Raw genomic sequence first — 21,274 nt, 5'->3', positions numbered from 1 at the left:
GAATGTGGGTAAGGACAAACTGGGTAAGGACAAACAATGTATACAATCTATTTGAATTTTTAAAAAAATTCAGGGCTGCTGGATGGCTCAGTGGGTTGAGACTCTGACTCTTGATTTTGCCTCAGGTCATGATCCCAGGGTCATGGGATAGAGCTCTATATTGGGTTCCACACTCAGTGTGGAGCCCACTTAAGATTCTCTCTCTCCCCCTCTGCCCTTCCCTTGCTCTCTCTCTCTCTCTCTCAAATAAAAAAATTGGGGGGGGGCACCTGGGTGGCTCAGACGGTTAAGTGTCTGACTCTTGATTTCAAACTCTCATAGTTTGTGTGAGCAAGCCCTACATTGAGCTCTGCGCTGACAAAATGGAGCCTCCTTGGGATTTTCTCTCTCTCCCTTTCTCTCTCTGCCCCTCCCCTCTTGTGTTCTCTCTCTCAAAATAAGTTAACTTAAAAAAATTGTAACAGTTATTCAAATCAACTTATTCAAAAAGGAAGAGAAAAAAAGGGAATAGGAAACAAAAGTATATATTCGAATAGAGCTAGGAGATAATTAAATTAAGGAAACAGACAAAAAGTTGGAAGTAGGATGGGCAAGAAGAGTGTCAAGAGAGCAGTTTCATCAGGTCAATCCATTGCTTTCCATTCTTATTTAAACTATCACTTTCCAGATTGGAAAGGTGAGTTTCTAATTAGTTTCTTTTTCATCAGTCAAGGCTCAATCTCTCTAAACAGTCTTTGGGTAATGATCATATCCCCACTTTGATCAACTTCAGGGAAATTGCAGAGCCAAATATTAAACAGGTGGCTATGAAATTGTGCTCAACCACCTGTTATCTGACCTCTGGCTGACCCTGGTAACAAAGACCAGTGTACTTCAATTAGTGCAAGTGATACCAAATGTAATCAACCCCTAATTAATACTGGGCATTTTTCTCTCAATCTTGCAGTCTGATGTTCTCATCCTAATCTTTGGTATATTTTATATCTCAGTGAAAAATTATGAAGAACCTGTAACTTGGCCCTGAAAAATGTATGTATAATGACTACAATGGGAAGGACCATAACGTTCCCCCACTTTATTTCCACATTTAATTTGCTTATATTTATTTGCCTTAGGGCTAAAACAATTACCTGTGTAGATCTGTTAAAGCATTTTCTTTATGTTAAAAAAAAATCTCAAACTTTGGTGTCCATCAGAAATTTCTGAGGGATCGTTTAATAAAGAATCCCAGGAACACCTGGGTGGTTCAGGCAGTTAAGCATCTGACTCTTATTTCAGCTCACAGTTTGTGAGTTCGAGCCCTGCATTGGGGCAGACCCTGCTTGGTGTTCTCTGTCTCCCTCTCTCTCTGCCCTTCCCCTTCTCTCTCTCTCCCTCTCCCTCTCTCCGTCTCTCTCTCTCTCTCACTCTCTCGCTCTCTCGCTCTCTGTGTCTCTCTCAAAATAAATGAACTTAAAAAAAAGGAGAAAATTCCAGATCCCAGGTCCCACCTGAGAACTATGAAATGAGAATCTTCAAGGCTGGATCCTAGATGTTTATGGTTTTAATAAATTGGCAAGGTGATTCAGATGTAGACCTCAAGGATGTAGGCTGGCTATTGGAACTTTAACAAGTCCGTCAGGTGATTCAGATGTAGACCCACACCTGAACCATACAAATGAACTTATATTTAGAGGACACCTAGAACCAACCTTGAATAAAGCATCGTAACTTTGACCTTATTATCCATTTCTGTGGTGTAGTAACAGGACTCTTTTCTAACATAGGAATCCCATAAAAAGTCGGTGAAAACTGTTCTGGATATATAAGCAAAGAGACAAGAATTACTTTTCGCTTACTGTCTATGCTGGTCTCAAATTGGTCCTATTCTTTCATTCATTCTTTTAAAAAATACGAAGTGTCTATCATTTACACACACACACACACACACACACATACACACATACATATACATATCTTGTTCCCAGCTTCTGTCCCAACATATGTAGGGAATACGATAAATGCCACTTCTACATTATGGAGTCAAAGTGTTATAGTAGTTAAGGGTGCAAGTTCTGGAGTCTGACATCCTGCATCTGAAATCTGTCTCTGCTATATAACAACTTACTGCTTTTCCATCTGGAAATAGTGAATATTGATACATAGGTACTAAGATTGGCATAAAGACAAAATCCTTGGCTCATAAATATTGTTCTCTATGACTGTTTACTGATAAACAGATACAATTATTCTCTCACATAACTGTTTTTACTGTTTATTCCATTATATTTTTGATATTTAACTTTGCTTAGTGTTTTACATTTTACTATCCTAAGTGTGCCATATAAGTAAAAATTTATATTTTTTCAAAAGAAATGTTTCCTCTTTAAGGATAGGTAATAGTTTTTAATATCTTTGTCTTAGTTACTGGAGAGCCAAATGCTTAAAGCTATATGTCTTATTAAATATCTATTAAGCTGAATTACATTATAAATCAAATAAATCATAATATAGAATATTTATATATCTGTGTTTATGTCTGTATGTATTACCTATTGCATACTAGAAATTGTCTCACAATTGAGCAGCTTTAAATAACATGTGCACTTATGATCTGGCCATTTCTGTGGGTTAGTAATCTTGACACAGATAAGCCAGGTCCTCTGCTTTAAGATCAATCACAAGGTTGCAATTAAGGTCTTGTATAGGGCTGCAGACCCGTCTGAAGGCCAGTTTTGAAAGGACTCACTTCTAAACTCATTCATGTACTTGCTGGCAAGATTCAGTTCGTCATAGACTATTGGATTGAGGGCTTCAGTTCCTGGCTGGTGATGGTCCAGAGGCTGCCTTCAGCTGCTCACTAGGTGTGATTCACCAGCTTTATCAGAATAAGAAAGTGAGGAAAAACCAGGGAGAGATTACTAGCAAGATGGAAGTTACAAACTCTTATATTACAAAGCCATAGCCATACTCTTATTTATTCTAAGTGGCTAGATGCAGCCAATTTGCAAAGTGGGGGTTTGATTATACAAGAATATGAATGCCAGGAATTGTTGACCACTGGGAGCCATGCCAGAAGTTGCCTATCACTATACATATTGGTGTAGCATTTGTAAAATAAGTGGCCAGAGAGTGCTTAATAGAACCATTCTTGTAAAGCATTCTCAAACTCTAACCTGCATTCTGGAAAACTCCCTAGAGTTTCTGATTCAGCAGGTCTAAAGTGGGACTTTATAACAAGCCCTCAGCTGATCATGTTGCTGCTGGTTTGGGATCAAACTTTGAGAAATCCTATTTTAGAGGATATAACATGATTTACTGCACAAGGATAACCAAAACTCACTTCTTACCATAAGTTCATTTGTTAGCCAATCTGGCAGTCCTCCTTTTCCCTGCTGGGATAACTACTATATCTGTTGTCATGTGTGGCCATTTCTGAAAAAGACATTAAGAAGGTTTCTGTTGCTGGGAGCTTTTTTTCTTTACTAGCTCCTTTATAGATTGGTAGACAAATGGGGATCCAGGGATTTTGTAGGGTGCTAAAAAATTGTAGACAACCCTTGTCTAGAGTTCTCAGAAAAATTGACACTTTGGAGGAACATTGAAGAGCAGAAGGATTTTGAGAGACAGAGAAGGAGAGTCATTGAGTGGCCTAATAAAACCATTCTTTTCTTGTCCATTGCAGCACATCCTTCATTTCCACATAAAGAAAGAAACCTAAAAGACCAATTAACACCCTGGAAAGCACTTTGGAATTGCTTTCTAAACTTGGTGTAATGAAAACAAATGGACATTTTGATTAAATAGATATCATTAGGATGACATGTTATGATCTCAACCCCTGGTTTAATGATCTAATTAAGACCAAGAAAAATTCATTATGGACTCTCATTCAAATAATTCATTTTACAGAGAAAAAAAAAACACCACTATTTTTTTAGGATAGGAAGACTGTCCTCAATGATTGAAGAAAATAAATTCAAGCCTGGGAACTTTATAACTATCTTTATTTCAAAGACAGAAAAGAAGCAAGAAGAAGAAGGGGAAGAGGAAGAGAAAAAGGAAGAGGAAAAAGAAAATATCAATGGAAAGCACAAATTAGTGGGAAGAAAAGAGCCTAGGCCTTCAATGCATTTTTGCCCTCAACCATTCCTTGCTATATTTACCTCAGCTTGTCCATTGCAATAGGAGAAATAATTGGGTGATGAAGTGTATGGACTAAGATAAATACAACCATATATGTTTTTGGAGGTGTGTTATCATATCAAGGGGGTTAAGACAAAGCAGAAAGTGAGACAGCAGGTGAAAGAGTATAAGAATTGCACATGGGAGATCAGGAGAAGCAGCAATAAGAAACAGAGGTAATAGCATGGGAACTGGACAGTTAACTTTATGTATCAATTTGACTACCCTAGGGAGTCTCCAGATAGCTGGTAAAACATTATTTCTTGATGTGTTTGTGAGGGTGTTTGAGGATGAGATTAGCATTTGAATCAGTTGACTGAATTAAAGAATAAATATACCAGGATGCCTGGGTGGCTTAGTTAGTTAAGCATCCGACTCTTGATTTTGGCTTAAGTCATGATCTCATGATTCATGAGTTAAAGCCCTGCTTTAGGCTCCATGCTGTCAGCATGGAGCCCACTTGGCATTCTCTCTTTCCCTCTCTCTCTCTGCCCCTCCCCTGCTTGTGCTCACATGCTCGCTCTCTCAAAAATAAATAAACTTAAAAAAAAAAAGAATAAGTTTTCCATTACCAATGTGGATGTGTATTATCCAATCCATTGAGGGCCCAAATAGAACAAAATGGTGGAAAGCAAACTCACTCTCTTCTTGACCTGAGACATTCGTCATTTTCTGCTCTCAGACATTGGATCTTCTGGTTCTCAGGCCTTTGGACTCCAGTACTTATGTTCTTAGGTTTTTAGTCTTGGTTAGGCTGGGAGATACACATCAGCTCCTTGGTTCTTAGGTCTTTGGACTTAGACTGAATTATACTACTAGCTTTCCTGGTTCTAAAGCTTGCAGAAGGCATATCATGGCACTTTTCAAGCTCCAGAATTGAATGAGCCACTTCCTATAATAGATCTCTTTATCTATCTATCCATCCATCCATCCATCCATCTATCCATCCATCTATTGGTTTTGTGCCTCTGGAGAACTCTGACTACAAATATCAAGAGAAAAGGGAAAGGGAATGCACTAAAATGAAAGCATGAGGCATCTATGAGTTTCTTACAGAATTAAACACGTAGTTTTCTTGGAGATAGTGTTTCCCCACGAAAAGTTGAATATCAGTGAAGCCTATAATCAAAGAATTCTGAATTCACAAAGTTATTGCATGTCTCTTGGCTGAAGGCTACACTTAAATATATGAGAAAGAGAGAGAGGGAAAGAGAAACTTTTAGATCATTGAGTAGTATTCATCAGGAAGACTTTAAGATCAATTCACCTAAAAACTTAAAAACAAAAGTTTAACAACATTACCTGTGGCTTTGCCAATAGCAGTCTATCTACTGTATTATATCAGGGGACACAGAAGGGGGGTTACATCTAACTGTTGTCAGTCTTCTTTCTTGTCACTTTGAACATAATACTTAGAGCCAACCCATTTGACCCTTCCTTTTTTACTTAGGCTTAGCTATGTGAACTGTTAGGACCTCAATCATATGAACAGGGAAGGGGTCCTGTTGAAGGGGTCCTGTTCAAGGAGGTTGAATTGGACAGAATGATGAATAGGGAAATTAATCTAGTTATAGATGTGGCCCCTTAATTGTAGCCAACTAATATACAAATTCTGTGATTTTTTTCTTGATTAGATAAAGTGTTAATGTCTGAGAGGACTGAATACAGATAGTGTAGTCCAAATGGTAAGTAATACTTAAACCAATCTTGATACTGTATTCTATTATGAGTATAAATAATGACTTTGTTCAGGGACTGGGTATGATCAAATTTGATGAGATTCTTATGAAAATTAAGCAGAATGACAAAACCTCTACTCTTAGAAGAGAAGTATACACAGAAAACAAGGACAAAAGCTGAATAAAAATAATTGGGCCATAGTGACAGGAAAGTTGAAGGTTGTGACTTACATACTCACAGGTGCCAAGGTTTTACCACTGGCATGGTGGGCTAGATCTAGAGGCTACTGTTTAGAGCTTGCTGATATCTGTTTTGCCCAGTTCCTACTAGCTGGGATGGTGGAAACATTCATCAGTATAACTAACAGGATGAGTAAGGCAAAGTTTGACAGAACATACCGCCACTTTTTTGAGGTCATTGCCTCTGTTTCTTTCTGCTTATGGAGCTACCTGACTCCTTTCTGCCTGACTACTAGCATAGACAGTCCCGTGTGTTGTAACATTACTTCTTCCCAGTCATAAGTATATAATCTTGTTACGACTTCCTTAACAGCCAGAATGGAGAAGAATCTTCTGTCTTTCTTAAAGAGTGTATTTGAAAGCAATATTCCCACAAAGCTTTGTGGCAGAGTAGATAAACCACAACTTCTGGAGTCAGGCAAAAACTGAGTTAAAATACTTAAATGCTGTTGTGTCTTGTATGTAACCTGAGGTTTGGTTATTTATCTCTAAACCAATATAGCATTGTCTAACTTGTGGAGTTACTGAGATGATTAAATAAGAAACAAACAAAAAAAATCAAATGCCTGGTATACTAGCTAATACTCAACAATTATGAATTTTCTCCACTGCATCACATCTCATCTTTATCTTTCTCTTATTTAGGGATTCATGACATTCACCTTCTTCCTGTTTATGTACTCATTTTTGTGGCTCCCTTAGCATCTTACCTTCAAGCACAATACATGTAATTGGACTTATTATACTCTAGGCTGGCAAAGTGGGTGCCTATTTGTGACTCATGGGGAAAAAATTCCATTTAACTGGGGTGTCATCACCAACCCAGATTATTGAATACCTAAAATAAATTAATCAGTTGTTGGACACAATTGGGATTTAAAAGTCAGAAATCTGAGAGGTTAAGACAGCTTTGACAATTTGTATATACCTTGAAATTTTGTTTATAACTTTTCAGGAGTAATATAAACTTTAATCCATGTCATTTCCATTTTATTGTAGAGTTAATACAAACTGGTACTTTCTAAACCTGTGATCTCATTAACTGATGTAAATATAATCTGTCTGTCCTTTCTCTTGTCAAAAGTGTTTTGTCTTTGTTATTCTGTTTCTTTGTTCTTGATATGTTTTATTTTATTTTGTGTTGTTTGGGTTTGCCTTACAATTGTTAAAATGAAAATTGATTAAAATATCTTAAAGATGAGAATATTAATGAATAATGTTTAACATTTCTTATAGTCAAGTAATATAATGGGTCAGAATCTTTGCATTTAAGAGGCTATAGTGCTGTTTGAAATGATTTTACTGACTGTGAACTATCTTTATATAAGGTCTGAGAAGAAGCAATTTTTAAACATTTTGAGACTATGTAAAAACATGGATTATGCCTAAGTGGTAGTCACAGAGTTGAGCTAGTCCACTTCAACCAAAGTATATAAATGAGGTGCCCAGACCTTTCTTTGATAGGAAAGATAGTTTACTTGCAGAGATAAGCCTGTTCAGTTCAGTTCTCATAGGAACATTGATAAGAAAAAGTGAAAGCATCTGAGGTCTTAATAGATGGAAATTTGGAAAGGATCATATTGTGAGATAATTTTAAGACATATGGCCATTTAATGAGGAAGGCATTTGGACTCTATACACCAAAGAAATTAGTTTTTCATAGTGATAGGTCCTCCAACATGAAGCTTTGGGGCAGAAATGCCATCAGGTTAGATAAATAAGTCAGCTCATAAATCTGGGCTTGAGCCTTCTCAGAATAGTGCCCTGTTCTTTTTTCTAATGAAAGAGGAATGAAGTACCTCTGAAGTTCAGCGTTCACTCAGGTAATCCTGAGAACTCTTCTAGATGAGGTCAACATAAGACTCTTCAGCAGGAATGAGGATCTAAAATGGTAAGGGTGTAAGATAGCCTATATGAAAGTTAGTTATAAGTCCACAGGGATCATTTCAGATTCCCCCTTTTCTAGAATTTTTAGGAGAAAAACACATCAAAAATTATTGACTTATTGACATAAAAGCTTAGGTCTGACTATGTCAAATATACTCAGAACATAATATTTATGATATCCCCCCCCACAATGTATAGTTATATGTTAATAAGGAGGGAAATTACTATATATTGCTTCATAGATTGGGTTGAATGGTATGGCAAAGAATAAAGACTGACTTATTCCCATAAAATATTTGAGTAATTGCTGGTTAGCAAATATACGATTTTTCTAAGGCACCATGTATCCAACAAAAATGTGATGCATGGTACGTGTGAAATTCTAAATTTTCTAGTAGTAACATCAAAAATATCCAAAGAAACAAGTAAAATAATTTTACAGTTAAACAATCTCTGTTGAGATGATAGTAAGTTTACATTCTGTTTTAAGAAATAATACTGCATTGAGGGGCACCTGTGTAGTTAAGCATCTGACTCTTAATATCAGCTTAAGTCATGATCTCATGGTTGTGAGATCAAGCCCCACATTAGGCTCCATGCTATGCATAGAGCCTGCTTAAAATTCTCTCTCTCCTTCTCCCTCTGCCCCTCTCCTGCTCATGCATGCTTGTGAGTGTGTGTGCATGAGCTCTCCCTCTCTCAAAAAAACAAAACAAAACAAAAAACAATATTGCATTGAGATCTCTCTACCCTTTACCCATTTTCCCCACAGATAAGATCTTATAAACCTTGAGTACAATATCACAACTGGGATATTAACATTGATACAATTCATCAATCTTATTATTAATTTCCCAGTTTTACTTTTATTCATATATATGTGTGTGTGTGTGTGTGTGTGTGTGTGTGTGAGAGAGAGAGAGAGAGAGAGAGAGAGAGAGAGAGAGAGAGACAATTTAGATTTTTGCAGAATCAACCTACAACAATTAGATCACCAACAGGATCCCTCCTACTGCCTTTTTATAACCATAACCATCTCCCCCTAACTCCTGTGTCCCACATTCCTAACCACTTGTAACCAGTAATCTATTTTCCATTTCTATAATTTTGCTTGGTAAAATTAGTTTTAATGACATTTTATTTATTGTAATATATCTAAACTATTACCATTTCAATGTATAATCAATATAAAAATATAAATGAGATATTCTATATTCTTCATGTAATAGTAAGTCTTTGAAATCTCAGGTGTATTTTATACTTACAGAACATATCAATTTGCACTAGTGACATTTTGATTGTTCAGTAGCCACATGTATCTCGTGCCTACTGTATTAGCTCAGGCCTCAGGGATAAATGTTTGCCCTTGAATTGTCCATGTCATTCAATGTAGAGGTTTTAGATTCAGGGAAATATAAAAAGCTCAGTGTATTTGACACTTAGAAACAACCTGAGTATTTGGCATTGGAGGAATGGTGAAGTAAAATATTGTACAACATCTTTGGGAGATATTATGGACATTAAAACTGTTTGCAAAGAAGACAAAGTAAACTGATGGAGGATGACCAACAATCCCATTTTTCCTGAGACTGAGAGGTTTCTTGAGATGTGAGACCTTCATTGCCAATAATCAGATGGGAGCCCCAAGTTGATAGGGAAAATTCTTAATATAGTAGAAGTTTTACATGTATATAAATAACATATATTGTGCATATATGTATATATGCATAGATATGTAAACTTTATATATGTATAATGTATATTATAAAGAGAATGACAACACTATTCATTAAAAAGCATTTTCCAAAAAAAACAGTAGATAATAATTTCTAAAAATTCCAGCTGAGGTATATTAATAAAATTGAACTTTGCAGAGCAAGCATAGAACAGAAGGGAATTTGGGGGGGGGTCTCGGTTTTTTCATTATAAAATTACAAATGGAAGTTGATGATCTCTAATATGCCTTTTAGTTCTAAAATTATAAAATAAATAAACCCAAAATTACTGTGGAGAACTCTAGAAGTGATATAAATATTTACAAAAATGTTCACAGAAGATGTGGGAAGTAAATATGACTTTGAAAGATGGGAGAATTTTGTCTACGTGAATAGAAGACAAGAGATAATCTCAAGCAAAGGAGTGGTAGTTAACAAGTCACAGTAACAAAAACAATAAGGTCCTTATAGGGAACACTTCAGGCAAGGAAAATTATTTTTAAAAAAACTTTATTGATCACCCTTAAAGCATTCCTCACTGTATTAGTAACTGAGTAAGTGACACTTTTCATTTGCCAAAAACATTATAAACAGAAGTTATCAGTTGAAGAGAAATGATCACTTATATTAAAACATGCTAGTGTTCTACATTGCATATTATTTAAAACCTTTATCTGATATAAACTCTAGGTAGTAAATTGCATTCAATGCTGTGGGGGATGTGTAGAGGGGAAACTTGCCTTTTGTTGTGTCCATTTTAAAAGGCTAATTCTTCTAGTATATCATTGTCCAATTAGAACCCATGTTTGCCTCTAAAAAGGGCCTTGATACTGATAACAATCACAACAAAAGATTCACTGATATGTGGCCACTCTTTTACTGATTCTATGAATTGATGGTGCTCAGTTACGTCTCTGGAAAGGCAAACAATAAAATAAAATAAAATAAAATAAAATAAAATAAAATAAAATAAAATAAAATAAAATAAATTCACAGAGATACTTGATCATATAGATAGGCTCTGAAATCTGAAATCATTTAGGGGGGATCATTTACGGGATTCCAGTGGAGGACAAGGAACAGAGTGATTGAGCAATGTCCCAGATCTGGAATGAGTTGGAAATGTGAGATAATGAAAAGACTGGCTTCTCTACATAGTTGGAAATGTAGCGTAGGACCAATTTGAGGAATGTCACACCAATCTGAATAGTTTGGGATTTATCTTTTAGGTAAGAAGAAAGACTTATATATGAAGTGACATGTACAAAGTAGCATTTACCCTGAAGCTAGTTTAATGTACTACTTATTTCTCAAAGCAGAAACATTCTTCTCTTCATTATCCATTAAACTTTACAGGAAAAGTTATGCTTCTAAAATAAGCTCCTTTGGCCATCATTTTATCCTTGGATGAGAACTTTGTACTCAATAAATTCCTCAGTTTGGGAATAAAATGGCTCTATTGACAGGAAGTTTCCACTTCATTTATTTTGCTTACAATATTTTGACCAAGTTGAGCACTTAAAAGCATCGAGGTATATTTTCAAATATAATATTAAACAGTGTATTCTTGACCTTGCAAAGTATAATTAGTAACAGACAACACAGACCCAAGTCATAATCATTTACATAAAAAGTTAATTCAGACACATCTGAAAATTCAATTTAAATATCTCTATTGAAGCCCAGATCACCAGTTGCTATTTGAGGCAACAGGTCAGGCTTAGAATTCAGATACCAATAACAAAAAGAACAGAACTGAAATCATACTGTATCTCTACATATTCAATATCTAAATGAAAACTTAAGTAAAAAATCCACTTGTGTGGATGGTCCATCTTTCAACAACACAAATTCAAAAAGTGAAAATTAAAGAGTAACGTGGATTCTCTTATAAAATAAAAGAAAATTCTAATTAAATTCAGAGTAGACAAAATAAAAATACATGGCTATTGTTAGATGGAACAACAATGAGAGAGATGTCTCTAATATTCCATTTCGAAGAGAATTTCCTTCCAATTTTCTAGAATATCATGGTTCAATGCCTGTATAACCACATATACTCATTCAAGAATTTTGTTAACTCATGTATTCAAATATGAATTAAACACTATGTCTCAGACATTGCACAAGGTGTGAGGATACAAGGATAAAATACCATTTATCTGAACTTTGACTAGGGTGTAAATTCTGAATAATTAAATCCTATGGTCAGAAATGTCTAGATTTTTAAAGTTTATTTATTTATTTTGAGAGAGAGAGCATGCACACGTGAATGGGGGAGGGGCAGAGAGAGAGAGAGAGAAAGAGAGAGAAAGAATCCCAAGCAGGTTCCACACTGTCAGCCCAGAGCCCAACATGGGGCTCTAACTCATGAACCATGAGATCATGACGTGAGCCAAGATCAAGAGTTGGGCACTTAACCGACTGACCTACTAAGACACCAAGAAGTGTCCAGATTTTTAGTGATAAGACATAGATGAGTGAATTGGACATACATACAATAATGACAACTCTGTCCTTAATCTGCAGAAACAAGCAATAGAAATTTTATTATTTGCTCGTCCAGCTACTTACTGACCTAGCTTGAGAAGTAGCTTACAACGAAACCTTTGGGATGCCTACCCAAGATTCACATTATTTCTTTGCAAACTACCCATTTCAACCCATAAAACAGACTCCTGTTGCAATGTGGACAATTTGACTGTCCTTTCTTGGCCATATCTGATTAGACTGGACAAGGACACCTGACATAGAAAAAGCTAATCCATTAGATAGGCTGAGTCAGTCAAATTCTCTCTTCTAGGAATTTCTATTGAGCCCAAGAAATAGGTCAGTTAGCTATGGCAAGAAACTTATGAGAATAGTAGAGTTGAGAATTGAATAGTCATGCTTGGGTTATGGTAAAGTGTAAGAGCAAATACTCTATAGGAACAAAGAATACAAACAAAAGTGACTGAGAAGGCATGTTTCTACAAAGCCATATTTCTGGTAGTCAAAATGGCCTCTGGCCTTTAAGTCATTGTTAGTTCAAACATATAAAGAAAGGGTAGTTAAGTCTGCAGTCAAGAGAGAAAGAAAATCTGGTGCTGGATACTGTGTGCATAGTGTTATTACCTGTGACCATTAAATGTTATTAATGAACTTAAGCAAGCTGTGGAAATAATGCTTCTCTAGCTGTTTTGTTTTTGTTTTTTTGGTTTTTTGTTTTTGTTTTATTTTTTTTTTAATGAAGAATTTTCCACAATATCTCTAGGATTGAATCTCTTGGTTCACGGTGTCATTCCTGTGAATGGTGACAAAGCCATCCTCACCAAACAAAAATATTTCAATATTGTACATATGTATTTTCAATATTTTTCAATATTGTACATGTGTATCAAATATATTTTGTACTGCCACAGTAGAACAAGGAGAGAACAAAAATTTACTCTACATTTGGAATACTTCTAGAGTGAAAAAAATTAGGTCTTGGCTTTCTATAGAAGAAAGTTACTCTTAAGGAACTTTGGGGTTCCAAAATCCAGGTGTGTTGAGTTTCCTTCACATGGAGCTATATGGTACCATCTGTTCCAGGACCAAAGAATTTCATCTCAAGCTATTTATTTTCCACTTAAGGATGAATGAGGGAGTGGTTTAAAAGTTTTCTGGGTAATGTGATGACAGACTAGGCAGTGATTCCAGTTCTTTCTCTGCCTGGGCATAAGAGGTTGATTTTGATGAGCTTGCCAAAGGACGTAGACACTTCTCCTCCTCCAAACATCTGTGGGTGATCCAATTCCCCCACCCCAAAATGACAGTATATGTCTTCCTGCTAGCTGGCTGGAGAGCTAGTGTGCCAGACTCTCACAGCTGTGGGGGCACAGCTGACAATCCATCTTCAAAATGCACCACATGCCAGTTGTTTGGATCAAGGTAGCTTGGAAAAGTCACTTCTTAGGAAGAAAACTTTATCTGTGAGAAGATTTTCTCATAAGGAGTACATTTCTGCTTTTCCCTCAACTTCTGGACATATGAGGACATCAGAGTATAAAATAATTACCTTGTCTTTGGGGGTTCTTCCTATCAGCTTTAATTTTTTTTGTCCTTGTTTTTTTTTTCAATATATGAAGTTTATTGTCAAATTGGTTTCCATACAACACCCAGTGCTCATCCCAAAAGGTGCCCTCCTCAATACCCATCACCCACCCTCCCCTCCCTCCCACCCCCCATCAACCCTCAGTTTGTTCTCAGTTTTTAAGAGTCTCTTATGCTTTGGCTGTCTTCCACTCTAACCTCTTTTTTTTTTTTCCTTCCCCTCTCCCATGGGTTTCTGTTAAGTTTCTCAGGATCCACATAAGAGTGAAAACATATGGTATCTGTCTTTCTCTGTATGGCTTATTTCACTTAGCATCACACTCTCCAGTTCCATCCACGTTGCTACAAAGGGCCATATTTCATTCTTTCTCATTGCCACGTAGTACTCCATTGTGTATATAAACCACAGTTTCTTTATCCATTCATCAGTTGCCTATCAGCTTTTAACAGCATAACTGAATCACCTGGCTGAGAACTTTGCTTAGCATTCCCTACCTTTAATAAAAGCTTCTTAATTTTCCAGTGCATGTTGACAGCTGGATACTTTGAAAGTTACAGCTATCCTCCATAAAAATTTCCCCCACTTTTGCTTACCAGGAAGAACACTAATAAATAGATACTTACTTCTGCCAATGAATAGATGCTAGGTATTCATTTAATCTATTAGTTGCCATTTCAAATTCTATGATATATTTTGAGGGAAATTCCATATATTAATATGTTTTAAATATTAATGTAAATATGATATAAATACATTTAGCAAAATGTGTCCTAAGGCATCCAATCAGGTAACAGGGTATATATATATATATATATATATATATATATATATATATATATATAATATATAATATATATAATACCTATATATATAATATGTATAGTCAAATACTGTGTATATGCATACAGGCATATAAAGACACATGTGTACTCTGTAACTATGTACAAAAATGCTATCTTATTAAGTAACATGACTCTAGTTCTAAGTATATGACTAATCTGAAGGTTTTACATAGATTTCTATGACAATATCTCTATATCCCCTTTTTAGCATTCCTAAATGGATGCAGAGGGGCAAAGAGCAGAACTCTGATGTGGTTTTCATGCCTTTAAGTATGGCTGACTTCATAAGATTGACAAATTGTCATTTCCTTCAATTAACCACTCCTTTGAGGGAATTGATGGATTACACCCAATGAAGGCCAATTACTTCTCCACCCAACAAATGATCCTCCTTAGAGGGCTTTTTGATTTACCTTGTGAATATGGTTTCCCTGGTTCACATCTCATACTATCTATAAATAGGTCACTGATGTCTAGTGCACATTTATTAATAGAATAAAAAATGTAATACGCTTGTAATAAAATAAGCATTTTATATTCTGATGTAACTTTTTTTAATTTGAAAAATTAATAATTTGTAAATTAGCATTGTTCCTGGCACACAGTAAGAGTTCAGCAAACGTTTGTTTTTGTTTTATTAATATTATGAGGCACCGCATTAGCCATATCAAAAAGGTCAAATCTAAATGTTTTGCTTTCTCTATATTCAGGAAAATGCTGAGCAGAGGGACTGAGCAAGAGCTGAGTATGCTCCATAGAGCTACCCATCAAATGGCATGTAGGGACCTAAAAGCTTCATATTGGAGTGTAAATGAGGAAAAAGGCCAGATTTTGGAAGACAAATAGGCAAATGAGTTGTTGCTTTTCAGTAGATCTGTCTAGAAATTATTAGTTCAAGAGATAGAATAAAAAAGAGGCCATTCATAGTAGCTGATTTAAAAAAGTTGCAGTTACTGTTTTCACCTAAACAGTAGCATTGCTTCAGTGGCCGAATCTTTAAAAAATAAATGCCATGTTTTAATATATAAAATCTATTTGTTGCTAATGAAAGAATTTTATTTATGTTTTGGAGTTTTGAACGAGATATCATTTGAAGATGGCATAGTTTAAAATATTTGAAAAACACTAGTGTAAAGACTAATGTATTTACCACACAATACAATTACTGTACTAGAAATGTGTGTGCACAGGGTGTGACATTAAAGCAAGGCATAAGTACACTTCTTTGTGTAATTTAAATAAAAAGAGAACATCTACCTCTGTGTTTACACAGGTCAAGATAATAAAATATGAATTTGGAGAGATTATTATCTAAACAAATAATATACATATAAAATATGTGGTATATGAATATTTTGACATTAAAGATCAATTGAAAGTGGGGCTACTTAGGTAGGTAGGACTTTTGAGATTAGTTCTAGTTGATTTGCTAAGGGCAACAAATTTTTGTGTTGGTGGATTCATAATTACATCTCAAAACAATTCCCACATATTATTTCTTCTGTTCCTCAAAACCCCACAATATGTAGAATATTTATAATTAAATTAATTTTGGATGAGTAAGTACTGCTATAGAAAATATACATTGCTTACCAGAGTTTACACAGTGATTTTCTTTCTAAAGACATGTAGAAAAGTCCTCAGGAGCTGGAATGGGGCAGCTATTTCCCCAGGGACATCTTCCCTTCAGAAGTGAAGAGTTCTGCTTTGCCCAACCTGCATTGGCAATGCCTGCTTAATGTACTCTTTTTCCCTCTCTAGTCACTTTTCCAGATAGCATCTGTCAAAAGCAGCCTTGGACAAAGCTCAGAAGGAAACATGTGTATGCAAATCTTTTTCTTTGGAGAAGAGAGCAAGGGAGGGGATATGTATGGCTTGGGTATCTCTGTTCTCCGAATGATAACTCTATCTTGATTTTTAGCTCTCCTTGGAACAATGAAGGATATGATCTAAAAGAAAGCTTTTCCCTCTTAGGCTGACCTACAAAAAGAGTCACTGCAGCAAACTCCCAGTGAAAGGAAAGTGTCCTTTTCCTTTTGACTGATAAGGAATTCACAATATTTTCAGAATAAGCGGTGGTTCTTTATTGTCTTCGTTAAGCGTATGATAAACGCGTGTAGGGCTTTAAGAAGACGAATAAACAGAAGAGACAGGGCCACAGGGACTTGCTTAGGAGAGAAATGGGCTGCCATTTGAGGAAGGGGGAAAATAGTTACAAAGGACCTTCTCTTCAGAAAATGATCCTTCTTTAGTATGTTGATAAACTTGACTATAAGAAAAGCTGCTTTCCTTCTCTAGCAGTTTATTTCCTGTAATCATCTTTGATGGAACAGCTGATCCACATAGTTACCTCAGGTATTATCTAAGTAGAGATTGAATTACTTTTATACTACCAACAAATGTAAAAAAAATAAAAGAAAAAATACAAAACCTTTATTTGCAACATCATTTTATTTCCTTATGCCTGTTTGGAATAGTAACTACTTATTTTAATCCTGTTTAAACTGGCTTTCCATAAATATACTAAATATAAGACTAAACACTTAGAAAGAATTGGAAGATGCCATTGAGCAAAGCTGCACTCATTATCTAACCAAAAGAAAAGAACTTTGGAAGAAAAAAAAAACACAAATGGCAAGACTTTGAAGAATCTAGTTGTTATCTTTTCCACTCTGGTGATTTTAGACTCCCCCACCAAATTGAAACACCATTTTCTGAACAATAATGTAATACATTTTTGACATCACAAAAGAATGCTTTTAAGGCATAAAAAATGCATTTCCCTTATGTAATCAAAAACAAAACCCTATAAATTATAATGCAATGAACAGTCCAATTCCTCTATTGAATGTATTTAAACAATATGTGCTGATTAAGCTCTTAGTCATTTGTGTTAACTGTCTAGTGAAAGCTTTTTGAATTTGGTTTAACCCATATGAAATGCCCTAGTGATAGGTCTCAAATAAAAAGAGAGGAGGAAATTAATCCTAGGCTTTGTCCCCTTATATATTTTAATAAATGCTGCTGCATATTTTTAATACATTTATGTTTTACACAGAATGCCAAATGGTTTCTTTTGAATGAAAAAGCCAAAAACAAATTACACTTTAAAATGTAAGGCAATTCAACAATATAAGCAATATTTTCCCAAAGATGTGTTTTCTGTTTCTTAATAACTCTTCATAGTGACTTCAGCTTTACACAGAAGTAGGCTTTGCCAAAAGTTTTCACGATATTGTTTTTCCCCCCTTTTCCCTTTCTGCATTCCTGAGATCATCTTAAGACTGTCTTGTGCATTCTTACATTAATAGGTTCTACTTCTTTAACATAGTGATTTGTAAGTTGATAAGGACATTTGCTAGATTTTCCTGTGAAATCTCTTTACACAGAGAGAAACCCAAAATAAAATAAAGAGAAGACCCCACAATATTATTAGCAGGGATGCACTTAACAGAATACCAGAACACTGCAGTAGTCCATGAGGTGACTATTTCTGGGGCATCTTTAAATTAAGATGAAATAAAGAGAGCTGGCAACCAAAAATAATTAAAATAAAATAAAGAGGACTGCCCATAGATGGTGCATCCAGATTCTAGTTGCTAACACTCTGGCTTAAGTAACAGGAACAGAGGGAGAGCTATAATGTAGATTCAATTCCCATACATAAAAAATGTAATTGTTTATGGGAAACAAAAATACAGCCAGCTCAGTTGATTATAGTTTAATAAGTCTTCTGAAATAGAAAAATGGGGCACCTGGGTGGCTCAGTCAGTTGGGCGTTCGACTTCAGCTCAGGTCATGATCTCATACTCCGTGGGTTCGAGCCCCGCGTCAGGCTCTGTGCTGACAGCTCAGAGCCTGGAGCCTGCTTTGGGTTCTGTGTCTCCCTCTCTCTCTGCCTCTCCCCTGCTCATGCTCTCTCTCTGTCTCAAAAATAAATAAAAACATTTAAAAAAAAAAAGAAAAAAGAAAATTAAGCAGGAGGCACCTTTCAATGATTGATGTCTGCTTCCCGGTAAACTGGTAAAGTGGAAATGAAACGTACAATAAAAGCAGATATGTAGAAGGAAAAGCAGATGGGGACAATTAAGACCACACTCATGGGCTCTGTGACTTGGGACAGATCATTTAACACCTTGCGTCTCATTCTTGTGTTGTTTTGTAATATTATCTAACCATGAAGATTTCTTCAAACACTAATCCCACCCTTTCCTGGGAAGCCAAATGAAAACTGAAACCCTTCCTGGAGCTAAGCCTCAATCCCACTGTAGGAGTAGGGATTTGGGGTGAGAATCATAGTTCAAACGACATGGAATGATGGTCTTCTCCAAATCAAAAGCCATGCCATAACCTTTCTTTCTCAATGCTAGAAATATTTTGCCCATCTGTAGTTTTTCAGTCTAGGGAATGTGCTGTAAGTCTATCTATTTTAACAATTTAGATGACTTTGAAGCAGGTAAAATCATGTCATTTCCCTTGCTTATTCATTCTTCTGTTCTAGTAACTTGTCCTCTACCTTGTTTCTTTCACCAATTCCCCAATTTTTCCTGGTTTTGATACCTGAATTTACAAGTTAAATGTGGTATGTATTTAAGAGAAATCCTGTTTTAGGAGATACTAAAACAGGTCTGTTTTCAGTAGTAGTATAAAAGAGCTACTGTTCTTTTAAAAAAGGACTAATAGAACTAAAATACAGCATTTTTTAAAACTAAGATTAGAAGTAGAAGAAAGTAATCAATTGGTGACATTTTGCATATGCTAATGTGCCCTATGCTCCTTCCCCTTTAAATTAATGACTTGCTGATATGCTAATACACAACTAGTCTTATCGACTATCATTCATTGAACATGTATGTCTCTGTTAGGAACATGAGCTCTGAAGCCAGACCACTTGGGTTGGAGTCCTCACTGTGCCACTTAATGCCTTCAATTATTTATCTTCATTGTGTCTTATGTCCTATTCACAGTATAGAGGGGGATAAAAATAATAATACAGAACTTATAAGTTGTTGGGAATATTTAATACTGTGATACTTGTAATATATTTAGCACTATGCCTGATGCCAAAGCAATATGAATTACCTTTATTCATAACTATAATATTAATGTTATATAATCAACATAATTATTAATGTTATTAAATATATTGTATACTTGGTATTAATAATTATATTATTATTGATTTTTTGTCATTAGCTACTATTATCAATAACTGTTACTGTATTTCAGATTTTTTTTACATTATATGAATTTGCCATGTATTATTTATTTTACTGATATTATTTTAACTAATCTTCCCTTGAACCCTCCGAGTTAAATACTAGACATGAGATAATTGAAGTATAAAGAAATTAAGTAAAGTGTACAAGGTTAAAGAGTAAATGGTAAATCTCAGATCTATTCATAAATTCTCCTCAGTCTTGTCTTCCTTTGAGTTCTCTCTGGTTAGCCTGCCCCTCATAATAATCCACACTTGCCTCTCCACCTAGAATTGTGGACCACATTAGTGAACCTATCTAATTTCCAGAGCTATGTCCTTTAATATCTGGCTTACCCAATTTTGCTGGCTCTCAGTCTAAAGGCATAGGAAAAGTAATGTTAAGGTGTCATTTCTCAGCCCTCTAGAAGGACTTAGGTAGCTGTTTTTTAACTCTTTCAGAAACTCATGACTGTAAGGGGCCACTATTTATAAATAAATTCTTAAATTCTAGTGTACTTTCAAAGATATTGGTACACACTCACACACACACACACACACACACACACACACACACACTTCAAGTTATTTTTAGCCTATGTATTAGGCTGTAAGGGTAGAAATTTGGGGGTGAATATTTGCTCCTTATAGATAATCTATTCCATTCCTGAAAATATTCCATATTCTTGAATATATCTTAAACATGAGATTATATAAAGTAACCACCATAATCCTGATAAATAGAAAACTTTCAAAATAGTTTATTTCAACTCTTCTTGTTTAATACCTAAATAAAAATGAGCAGCCATAATTTCTCTGCTCTTTCAAATTCTATGATATTTATTTATTTATTTATTTGTTTGTTTATTTATTTATTTTATTTTTTATTTTATTTTATTTTATTTTCATTTTTAGTTAGGTGACAACCACTGATCTAGCCACCTCTTTCCTTGTTCCTGGCTTGGAAAATATGGGAATCCCTAGTATTTCTTGAGGCATGACCACTTCTCCCTGTGTTGTAACCAGTATGTGGTTGCAAATACACATTTCCCTCATTCACACATTATGTTGCCACTGAATGCTGCAGCCCTTTAATCAGTATTTATAGAGACTACACATCTTCGATTTTTTTCACTTCAGTGCAACCCCCTTTCCTTGTTCTTTTGTTTGTTTTAGTGCTGATAAAATAAACATAAAATTTACCATTTTACACATTTTAAAATATTCATATTGTAGTATAGCATCACCGCTATTCATATCTAGCACTTTTTCATCTTTCAAAACTGAAATTCCATAAGAATTAAACAATTCCCCATTTTATCCTCCTTCCATCATCAGGAAACCACCATTCTACTTCCTGTCTCTATGAATTTGACTACTCCAGTTACCATAGAATCACACAGAATTTATCCTTTTGTGATTGACTTATTTCACTTAGCATAATGTCTTCATTATTCATGTTGTTCATTATTCTT

This window comes from Acinonyx jubatus, chromosome D3 (assembly GCF_027475565.1).
Source record: "Acinonyx jubatus isolate Ajub_Pintada_27869175 chromosome D3, VMU_Ajub_asm_v1.0, whole genome shotgun sequence".
NCBI lineage: Eukaryota > Metazoa > Chordata > Mammalia > Carnivora > Felidae > Acinonyx > Acinonyx jubatus.
The sequence above is the reverse complement of the archived record's forward strand: the minus strand, read 5'-3'. Positions refer to the sequence as shown.